The sequence below is a fragment of the Passer montanus genome, unplaced genomic scaffold (genome assembly GCF_014805655.1).
Source record: "Passer montanus isolate IOZ18808 unplaced genomic scaffold, ASM1480565v1 scaffold19, whole genome shotgun sequence".
Lineage (NCBI taxonomy): Eukaryota > Metazoa > Chordata > Aves > Passeriformes > Passeridae > Passer > Passer montanus.
The window spans coordinates 9,800,769-9,813,006 of NW_024366480.1; positions in this window are offsets into that span (position 1 = coordinate 9,800,769).

A 12,238-nucleotide genomic window follows, 5' to 3' on the forward strand; every position below is an offset into this window, starting at 1 on the left:
CTTAATTCCTGTTAGAGCTTAAGAAGGCAGGGAAGTCTCTGCTTCCACAGGATGCACCTCTGAGTACACACAGAGAGGAAATGGTGTTGGGGCAGAGTACAACAGCTTTGTACTCAGCCCTCAATAGTCACGATACCTGGAGACTTAGCTCCTGTTCCAGCTAACAATCCCAAATCATCCACTGTGTTATGTGATAGCTGTTTCCTCCAGTCTTGAGGGGAACTGGATCTCTTGGCAAAAGTACAAGGAAGAAATATTTGCACTCAAGTTCTGCAGCTCAGTCACCTCAAGGCACATGAAGCCATCAACCTCACTCCAAGCTACCACAGCCACTGAAGGCTACAGAATGTGGTGCCTTTATGTCCTCTTTAATCTGTCACTCAGCTTCACCTACAGAATAAGAGCTGTTACTTGAAAAATACTGTCTCAAACCACCCATTTGGTTTTGAAGTATAAATTGAGAGACTTGTAATATGGACATAAAAGACAAAATTCACAGGGTAATTAAAACACAGGCAAGGAGTGGACTTTCTTCACAGGAAAAAAGAAAGGATTTTTTTCTGAAACATCAGGATTGGGAATAGCATAACACTGTCATATGTGAAGAAGGAGTACATCTGTGTTTGAAATACTGCTGCAGATAACAGACAAGACATGACATTATAAAGATTTCCCAAAGCAATGAAACCCAGGATGAGCCTCAGAGTAATTCCAATCTGTGCTATTAGGCCTGGGAATAAGTTATTTTACTGGATATGAACAGAAGTAAAAAATTTTTAAAAATAATTTATTGGGCAGCTAGTCAGTTTTTTTTCATCTTAGCATCCTCATGCTTCATCATATTATGTCCCTCCCTCTTTAACAATTTAGAACTGTGCACATCCCCTTTTTCACTGTAGTCTGTGCAGATGCATCAGCCACAGAAACAGCCACAGAAAAGAGATGTGCAGTGATTGCTGTGTACCTGAAATGAAAACTTATTGGGAATGAATAACATCAATAGAAGTAGGCCATTTTGGCATTTACTTCTTTCTGGTATTAAACAAGATTAAAAAGTGAAGAGCTAGATATGGCTTACTAGATGCAGAAAGGGGACAAGGAAGAATATAACATTACAGCTGGTACCATATGGTAAAAATAATTCCTTAAGATGGTCCATTTGCTTTCAATTTAACAGTTAATAAAATACTTTTGTTTGATTTTCCCCATTTAGATCTGTAGTAGTTTAGATCCACATATGTGAGGAAACTTCCATTCTATTATCTTTCAGAAATAGTGTCTTTACATACTTCTCTTCCCACTTTCCTAAGTTTGTATTTTTAGATATTTTGAATTTTCTCCCTTCATCTCTGACTATGACACTGAGACAGGGAGCTGTACTGTGCCAAGAAGTAAATGAGTCATTGCTGTTCACCACTAACACAAAGTTATTAAAGGTGTGAGATATCTATGATTGATAATCTTGTCAAATGATGTGCTCTCTTTTTATAAATCTAACATGAAGTCTTACCAAAATTTCAAGGTTCAGGTGCAAAAAGAAACAATAATTTAAGACTTGTGGGTTGCTATTTTTAAGCTTAAATGTCCATTGCCAAGACTCTTATATTCATATAAAACCTTCTTTAAGATTACTATAATCTGCTTTGGAATGCTTCTTGGATATATTCATAAAACCTGTTCTAGCAGAAAGACATTGAAAAATTCACCAGTTTCAGGGTTGATGTAGAAATTTACAATAATTTGGCTCTGATCGTGTTGCAGTAGATCTGTAAGAAGAATTCTTTCATCTGAAGTACTGCACAGGGCCTCTCCCTAGTCTGGGATCCTGAACTGCACATTCTTTAAGGCAGGATACCAGAATCCATGGAATAAGGTTGCTACTGTATTTGGAGACACAGCTGAAAAGCTTATTTTCCTCAAACTTTGCTGAATATAATAAACATGAAAATACACTAGACAGGAGTAGACAGCTTATGCTCTGTAGCACCTGGAGACAACTGAGATTGTAGGAAAAAAATGCATTCAGAATCCTTGAAACTCCCACTGACTTGAAGGTATGAGAAGCTGTCAGGGTAAAAATGCTACAGTAACTGTAATTTCAGTCACCCTACTGCAGATGAGGTAAATATCCCACAAGAGGAGGCTGATCTAAATTATAAATAATGAAAATAGTAGCAATTTGAAAAATATAATGAAAGATCCAAAGAGGTGAAGTTCTTGAATTAGGCCTGATGAGTGAGGAGCTGATTCACAATGTGTTAATTCAGAAAGATTCTGAAATGCAGACTCTTGGCACTGAATCTCAGAAAAGCCAGTGAAAGATAAGGCAAAGCTAATCAGGTGGAGTAAACTAACTGGGTAAGTTAACACTTGAGAGAATGAGAGCAAGAAGAAGGTTTAGGGTCACTATGTTGAAAGATTAAATATTTTCTACCAGTTAAAAATTTTCAGTCGGTAAACAAAGAAACCAATGAAGCTAAAACAACAACAACAAAAGCTAACAGGTGTGATATTGCATTTTTCAGAACTGGGGGTTATTTTTAAGAGGAAAATAGAAGAAATCATAAACATTGGCAAGACAAACATAAAGGAAGGGCAATACAAAGCACGCAATTTACCAAAGGTATTAAAAAACTAATAATAGAAACTTTTCAAACACCAAAAGCAGGACACATGCCAGAGAATCAGAGAGCCTGAAAAATTATCTATGTGTAAACCTAATGTTGATGCCAAGGCTTCACTGTTCATTGCAGAGAAGTTTATGGAGTTTCCCATACCAGGACTGTCCTTTACACAGGAAGAGTCCAAAGATTTATCTCAAACTGAAGTGTTGATACAAGGACTTTTGTGCCTAGACAAAAATGCAAACCACACAATAATTGTTAATCAGGACCATGTGGTGTTTACCTAAATGGTCCAGAGGAGCTCGCTGTGAAAGCTACAGCTGAGCTGTGGTGCATGATATATTGCTGAAATCAGCCCAAGCACGAGAGAAATACAAGGTGATAAATACAATGGAAAATCTAAAAAAAAACCACCAGAGTTTGTGCACATATGGATAATTACAATGTATCTAGGAAAGACTTGAAGAGGAGAGTAAAGCCTTCTAGAGGAAAAGTGCTACCTTATAAATCTATTTCAGTTCTTTGATCCAGTCACTGAACTTATAAGTAACATTGATTCAATTGGTACAGTGATTTTATCAAGAATTTGACATCTTTTAACAAAAATGCTTAAAGAAACTAAACTGTAGTGGGAGTGGTCACATAGACTGCTAATTTTTTAGAAAATAAAGGATAAGAATAAATAGTTGGCTTGTTCATTTGAAAGAGGTTACCAGTAAGACCCATATGAGGAGCTATACTGACTCATGCAGTTCATTAAATGAGCTGGGAAGGGACTGAAGGATGAGGTGATTAAGTTAGTAACAATACAGAATTATTCAGGCTAGCTAAAACTAAAGCACACAGTAGAGAGTTGTAGCAGGGTCTCATGATACTAAGTGACTTTCTTCAGAGAAAATAAATAGGGAACAATTAACTGTAAGAATTTATTGGCAACTAATTAAGTTATGAGACAAGCAGTTCAAAGCAAACAAAATTAAATATGTTTTCTGCAAATAATTAAAATGGGGAACTCATTGTCACAGGATGCTCTGGAGCCCAAAATTACTTTTATAAAATAATTAAGACAGATTCATGGAAAAACAGCTGATGGAACATGGCTAAACAAAACAATGTAGATTCAGCCTGTGACTTAAGGAGCCCCTAAACAAATTAGTACTGGAATCTGGGAGGTAAAGCAATGGGAAGGTCATTCTGTAATTGCACTATTCATTCTTACATTCTTCCCCTAAGCATCCACTTCCACCTGAATTATGGATAAATGAATAAAGAATTTTGAGCACTGATTCCTAAGAACTGGGAATATCCTATTCTATTTTGGTTTTGGGGTTGTTTTGGTTTTTTTTTATTGTTGTTTTTTGGGGTTTTTTTTGTTTTTTTAATCTTACCCAGCTGTTTATATTTGTCATATCTTGTAGGTTTGGGACAAGGACATCTATGTTTAGAGAGCAGTTAGTGCAATTAGGCCAAACAGCATTTTAATTCTAGCTCTGAGCTTACAGGTGTTTTTATAATATGAATGTTGAGCTGATTTTCACAGGAAAGACTTGGTGTATTACCAAAACAAACAAACAAAAACCTCTGTTGAAGAAAATTGAATTTCAATGTCAAGCACTTCAGAGTTCAGAAAGATGTAATTTAAATCTCTCCAAACAGGATTTAACCTTTGCACTCCAAGCCTGGCAAAGCTATATGCAAGTGGAAATAACTGCAAAGAGGAGAAGCAATCTAGTGTAGGTAACATGTTTAACTTGATCTCTTTATGTATTCATTTATGGTTTTATACACACATTCCATTCATATACACACAAAAAGTCATAAAACCTAGTTCTGTAACTGGGCCCTTCATTTTACAGTTTCAGCATGAGTAATGGAAGAATGCTAAATGAAAGAAAACTGAAATGAGAAATCTGTGAATCAGAACTGTAAAATTAAAGGGAAGAAGGTGAAGCTTGAGGGAATATCACTTGTAGAAGTGATGTGCTTTCTACTGGTGAGCAAAGAACTTGTGCTATTAGTGACACAAACTTAGGTAATTATTTTCAATAATGGAAGTGCATTTGGGACAGCTGGCTTGGATACAAGTGTTCCAGCACTGAACAGGATCCTGTATTGAGTAAATTGTTGTAGGATTTCCTTCATTAACAAATACAGACAAAATATGAAAAAAAAAGTATTTCTATAATGAAAAAGCAAGCATTTAAACAATGTGTATGCATATGTTTCGGATGTGAAGAATGAAGTCTGAGAAGGTTAGTTCCTGCAAAAATGAAGAGGAGTTTCCATATTGATGATTTGCCAGAGAAAGCAGAATCCAGAGCAGCATTGTCAGAGAAGCAAAATACAAAAATTTAATGGTGTGCAAAGAACAGATAGCCCAGGTACTCTGTTTCTCTCTGGTGTCTATCTTTTTCCATCACAAACTTCTCATTTTAAATTTCAGTCTCTTTGGATCAGACCTGTCTAGTTACTGAATGCCACTTTTTGGGTGCTGTTCACCTTATTTCTACTGTAGTTGCCCTCAACCCACCTCTGTACTGTGGGCATGATCTAAGGGTATATAAATTAACACCATCTGAAGTGGAGACCAGTATCTGAAAGTCTTTATTCTTGAAGATTGGGTTTTTTTGGGGGGTTTTGGGTTTTTGTTTTTTTTTTTTTTTTTTTTTTTTGGTTTTTTTTTTTTTGGGGTCAAAAATTGAAATTGTAGGGCCTTGTGGGAAATGCTACGTATTTTTTTTTTTTTTTTTTGTTTTTTTTTTTTTTGTGGAGTAAGGACTGAACAAATTTTGGCATAAGAGCTGGGCTGTGCATACAGCCTGGGTGTCCACCTGTGGAGGCTAAAAAAGTCCTATCAAATGTTGTCAGCTTCATTTGACAAACTGACTCTTTCCATCTGTGTCCTATTCAGCAGTGAGTTGCAGGACACTGTGCTGGGCAAGTTGGGTTGTTGCTTACATTCCCATTGGGAGGCATATTTTGTCATTGACTACCAGAGAAGGTACCAAGGACCATGAGCAATCTTCTCCCAGCCTCAGCCTCACTCTTATGAGAATAGGAAGGGTGTCTGTAGTTCTGCCAGTGAGGCTAGAAGAAGATGAGGCTCACCAATTGTTGTGCTTCTGGGCAAAAGCTAAGGTCAGAAAGGCTTGGCTTATTGCTGTGTTGCAGTGTTGGCCTGTACTGTGAGTAAAAAGCATCTAAGAGAGACTGATTCCAGTCTGCTTACCAGATGATACCACAGAATCTAGCAGTAAGTTACATCCTCAGGGTAACATTGCTCTTCTTTGAAATCATGATTCATGCTGCTTCTAGATACCTGCACTGTCTCTTGCTGCATCAAATTAAAGATATTCCATCTCTCTATTCATGAACTGACAGGAAAGAGGAGTGTTGCATCATTGCAAGTCCCTTACTATTTGTACAGATCTGCTGTTGACCTGTTCAAGGGTAAATGAGAAAGGCTTCCTGCTTGTTCCTAAGTAGCCTGTCAGCAAATTCCCACTCATGGTGGCTAATGAAAGCAGATAAGCACATTTTTGCTGCCCTAACAACTGATGTTTGGCCTTCAGACCATGCAGAGCAGGCTCCAGGCAGGCAAGGACAGATGAATTTTTTCAAGGACCATCACCAGCTTCCAGGCTCCATACACCCATGGGTCCCTCTCACGTAACTTTATCATACAGGGACATAGGCCAGAGGGGTGGGACAGAAGAATGAGAGAAGGTCTCTAAGTACATCCTTTGAAGAGCTGAGCTCTCGCAGCTCCCATTAACTTCAATTGTCCCAAACCAGTGAATGACTAAGTAGCTCTTCTGATCTGGATCACTGTTTGCTTCACCATTGTAGTCTTTCCAGACATCTTGCTATCCTTATTTAAAATCTCAGGAAGGAAACATACAGTGAAGACCAATTCCTGTCACACCCACAGGCATTCTGAATAACCACGTAGGCTGTTCAGGATCATTTCTCAGTGAAAAACGTATCTTGGCTGCTCACTGAAAAGCACAAAAGTTAGCACCAAGCAGCCTATTCCACAGGCACCTTGTGAGAATGAAACCTTGAAAATATTACAGTCTCCTGGTTTCTCACAGTAGTGAGAAACAAGGAGAGAGATACACATGACTGAAACAGGTTTTACTTCAAGGAATTTTCTCTCTTATCCTTCAAGACACAATGGGAGCTGGAGCAATCTTTGTAGGGTGACCAAAAATCTCTAGAGGATCAAGTTCCCCCAGATCCAAATTGGAATTAGGTACTCACATTTCTTACATGCTTAATAAATGATGTGGAGAACTCATCACTGAACCTCAAGAGGATGCAGTATTATACAACCCCCAAGGAAATTCCCAAATATTGCAGTTACATTATTTGCATTATCCTCTCTCAGCTGGGATGTGCATACTCTGTCAATACAAAATTCCAGCAGGCCCATGTATGACTAAAATATTTTCTTCCAGTAGTACACCCTGACGTGTATGCACCCCTGTACCATGGGGATGAAAACATGTCCTGGGGCTATAAACCCCATGCTCACTTTAAAAACAAAGTCAACATATTAGCTTTTAAACACATGACCAGCAATCTGAGCAAAGCATAACTTCTTAAAGGTCAAAAAAATGCGTGCAAGTTTGTAGGCTAACCAAAGACATCTACAAATCACAAGCAGCTTACGCAAAGCTGTTGTGTTGATATTTCTTTGTGCCATTCATCATTATTTTTAGAAATAGCTAACACAGATATTATTCTGAATTTTAATTTGCAATTGTTTTTACATGTACTCTAATTAGTACAAGGTCAAAAGGAAGGCTTTTGAAAGGAGATATGAGGTCTTTGTTGTCACCAGATGACAGCATGTTGAAAAGTTACCAAAATGCTATGGCAGAATAAAAGGGGGATTTTGGGTTTTGTTTTGCTCCTTAACATGAATTGCTGAGCATTCGGGATTTCTTTGGATCGGGGCTCAGTCATCACTTTCAGAGTGAAGAAATTACTCTGTGACAGGAAAGGGCAAACTGGATTTTTGTTTTCCTACAATTGTATCAACATTTACGGTGGTCTGAACTATCCCCATTGTAGTTTAAACCCACAGGAAGAGGCTCTGGAGAAAAAAAAAATCTCTGTGTGAAAATACCCTTACACAGCTTCTAAGGGATTTTAGTTGTTCTTTTCACCAAGGGGCAGGCTTCAGGGGCTATGCCACAGTGCTTGTCCCCAGATTCTAGGAAAAAGTCCTTTAAGATGTCTGTCAGCTTTTCACCCAACATGGTTGCAGTATAATTCCCCTGGAGGCTAGCTACAGAAGATTGGGATACCTCTTTATCTTTGAAGGTCTGAGGACAACACAGAGGAGCTTCAAAGGGGAGCAGCACATTGTCCCTCTCTGCCTTCTTGTAAGCTCCCTTTAGATACTGGAAGGTTGCTAATAGGTTTCCCTGGAGCCTTCTCCAGGCTGAAAAATTCCAGATCTCTCAGCCTGTCTTCACAGGAGAGGTGTTCTAGCCCTTTGATCATTGTTGTGGCCCTCCTCTGAATCCACTCCAAGAACTCCATGTTCTTGTTTCCTTAGGGGTCCCAGACCAAGACACAGCACTCCAGACTGGGTCTCACCAGAGCAGAGCAGAGGGGCAGAATCCTCTCCTCACCCTGCTGGCCACACTGCATGACCTATTGGTGAAGAACCTGGGAGTCTTGGTGGGTGACCAGCTGACTATGAGCTGGCAGTGCCCTTACAGCCAGGAGGGCCAATATTATCCTGCGGTGCATTGGGAAGAGTGTGGCCAAAGGCTAGGGGAGGAGATCCTGCCCCTCAGCCCTGGTGAGGCCACATCTGCAGTGCTGTGTCCAGTTCTGAGTAGTTCTGGACTACTCAGTACAGCAAAGAGGTATAAATATCTCAAAGGCAGGTGCCAAGAGGATGGTGCCAGACTCTTTTCAGTGGTGCCCGGTGACAGGACATGGAGCAATGGCCATAAACTAGAAACAAAGTTCCACTTCAGCATGAGGAAGAGCTTTTATATGCTGAGGGTAGCAGAGCACTGGAACAGGCTGCTCAGGGAGATCATGGAGTCTCCCTGGCTGGTGACATTCAAACCCCACCCTGTGTCACCAGCTCTAGGTGACCCTGCCTTGGCCACTCTGTGTCACCAGCTGTAGATGACCCTGCCTTGGCAGGAGTTTGGACCAGATGATCTCTAAAGGTCTCTTCCAACCCTAAGGATTCTGCCATTCTGTGAAGTCTTTCTTCTCAGGTCTGCTCTTAATCCGTTCTCCTCCCAGCCTGTGTTTGTGCTTGTGATCGCCCTGAGGCAACATGAGGCAATGTGACCAGAAACTACTTGGCCTTTGGTTCCACTTAGGAGCCACTTGTGCACTTATTTTTGGAAATTTTAGATGGACCATTGCAGGCCTAACTTAAAGAAGCTTCTCATAACCCTCTCACTGTGTTTGCCTAAGTAAGGATTCCAGGACATGGCAAGAAATTTTACGAAAGTGAAACCTTTTTCAGTGTTGTCTGTATCCCAGTGTTTGGGTTTTTTTGTAATACATCAGAAAAATATGCTTATGATTAATAGATGTCTACCATTTTTTTTTCTCCTGATTTAGTTTTGTAATGCAAAAATATTTAAAATATTTTAAATGTTGGAGCCATAAAATATGCTGCATTATTTAAAATACTGACACTGTCACCAGTTTTGAAATATTGAGGACCAGTCCTGTCCTAGAGGACTTTCTCACTTCTAATTATTTGCACAAAACTCCTCTTTAAACCACTGTACTCACTAAAAGCACAGAAAAAATATTCAAGCTTAGATATTAAAATATAAATCCTCCAGATTTTCATCAAAAATATGAGACAGGGTTCTTTAAGGACCCCAAAATTCCTGGATGAAATTCATCATGTGTCAGTAAAGACAACACCATTTCCTGCAAGCTGAATTTAGTGATTGACATCTGTATCTTCAACTGCCTGTGTCTCAAATAATGCTGATATTGTTATTAAACTAGGTTGTGCCAGAGTCAAGGGATAGTGGCAGCAAACCTGACTTGTACCTCATGGGATCCAGTAGGAAATACATAATGCATCCCAAAAGTGACCCTGTAACAGGTATCCAGTCATTGGGTGCTGGGCTTGTCCCAAGGCGGTGAATGAAATGAGCCATCTCTGCTGCTCTTTGCCCTGAGGCTAACAAGCACAGCACAGCTATAGGGTAAGCTAAACTGCCTTCTTGTCTGAACAGTGTGCTTGCACTCAAAATGCCTTTTGGTCCTTGTCCTGTGCTAATTCCCAGCCGTAGCTGGGCAGTGTATGGAAGCCTTTGACTTTTTTTTTTTTTGAGTTTAGGCCAAAACACTGCCAGAGCACAGTTACAGTCGTGTTCCTGGTTCTAGTAGTGCTCCTTTACCTGTGGCAAATTCATATCCCTCTTTAGGTCTACTAACCAGCATGCAAGACAAGATCACTGAGCTGACTTGTCCCTGAACTCTTCCATCTCCCATATGCAAGACAACGACTTAGATCCCTAGAAAGAACAGCACTTGCCCCCTTATATGGTGTGCATAACACATGCTGGGAAACGGTGGGGGATGTTTCAGCAGTACATGGTTTCGTCTGTAGGCACTACCATTCTGGCAGAAACACTGCAGTCTGACTTCCCACGCTTTGCTTTAAGATACGTTAGTGGGAGAAGGCTGAATGTTGGCAGCCCAGTCTGTGCATCAAGGCCAGGGGTGACTGTAGGCCCTCCATTCTCTAGTGCCTGTGAGCACTAAAGCCAAAAAGAAACTTCAGAGAATAAAACCATTTTTTTCCCTTAAATAGCACATGTAGCTGTGAGAAAATTTGGGTTCAACTTCTCAAGAGCATATATCCTCTTGTCGGCAGTCCCATATACATCTACTGGGGAAAGAGTAACTTCGTAATGTCTGCTTCTTAAAAGAACAGCAATTACAAAAAGAACTAGCCACTAACAACAGTGTCTACTTTTATCTTCAAACAACAGATGGTGTTAATCTGGAGCTTTGCATTCCTAAAAGTGCTGGAATCATAAAACTACTTGCTTCCAGCAGGACCCTGAAACACAATGTATTGCTGGGGAAAACAGTCAAAATGAGTGATCAGAGCAAAATATGCCTGCTGTCAAACAGATTTTACGTGAAATTTTTATCTTTGCACAGGACAAGATGTCACCCAGATGACGTTTGTGGGTCTCATTCTGTTTTCTGACATTGTTTAGTCACAATGGCTAAATTGGGAGTGGTTTGTGGGTCTCCCAAATCTGGAGTAGCTTCTAGTGACTGATACACTTCATGACAGGATAAGACTTAAAAGATCACAGTTGTGTTTGCATGCCAGTTTTGCACTGGAATAAACAGGCAGCCCTCCGCAAGTAGGTCACATTTCAGCAGAGTTACTTCAGATTTACTTCACTGTTAGCAAGATCAGAATCAGTGACTGCCTGGGATGAAAAGTTAAGGTGACACTGAGGCAATTTCTTTTGTAATTCATGTGGGGAAAGCTAAAATAAATAACACGAAAAGCCCCCACATTATTAGCTAGTGTGTTTGAAAGAATCCTGCCGTTGTGTTTTATCTTTTCTTAACTGCAAGCCAGAACATTTAAGATTTAATTATTTAGAGAAAGGGGGAGGGGAAGTGTGCCTTTTGAAGAAAGTTCCACAGGTTTCCAAACACTTCAACATTTCATCATGGCAATCAGCCAGATGCCAAACAAAATGCGGCTTTCCACCAGGGATCTGACAGGTGGCCTTTCCAAAGTTTACACACTGAAGTGAGAGCTGATGTTCTGCTGCTTATTTTTCTGCCTTTTAAGTTATTCCTTTATTGAAGCCAGACTGCAGACATCTTTACATGCAACAAAAGATACGATCTTTCCCCGAATATTTGGGGATTTTAGTATGCTTTTATATTCCCCATATCTGCTCGGGGGATTATTATTCACACGTTCAAATGAAGAAATGTTGGGCTGGCAAGAAGGAAAAACACATACGTATGCAGGCAAAAGATAAGCTATTTGAAGCTTCACTGATAACACAGAGCCAGATACTACTGAGGTACAACAGGGAAAAATCCCATCTTTCCCTCGAGGTGTTTCCCCTGTCTCTAGCTGTGAAGGCTGGCACCCCAGCCTCACTCATCCCCTGGCTTACTCTCTGGAGTATCTCCACCCAGCTCCATCTGCCTGGGGCTCTCCACCTGCCACCGCACCAAAGAGGCGCCTTCAGGGAGACACAAATGCAGTCTGTGGCTGCACAGAACTTCCCTTTATCACGTCTTTGTTGTCTCAGGGTTTTCAAATGTCTCCTCAGAATTTTGAATGCTCCTGAAAATTCTCTAAATTGACAAAATATCAGGGGAGACAAAGTGCAGGGTTGAAATGGAAGTATGATAGCTCTAGGTTGTATATCTCACTTTCCTTGCTTCCTTCAGGTATGGTGTCCCTCAAAGCAAGGTCCAGATGAAGAGGTAAGAGAAACTAAAAATTCTTCTGTAGAAACAAATTTCTTGAAGAAACAGCAACCACAACTGATGCCATGGAATTGCTTATGATGAATAGCAAGGTTAATGAGGCTCATGTCTGATTCAGTTGAACT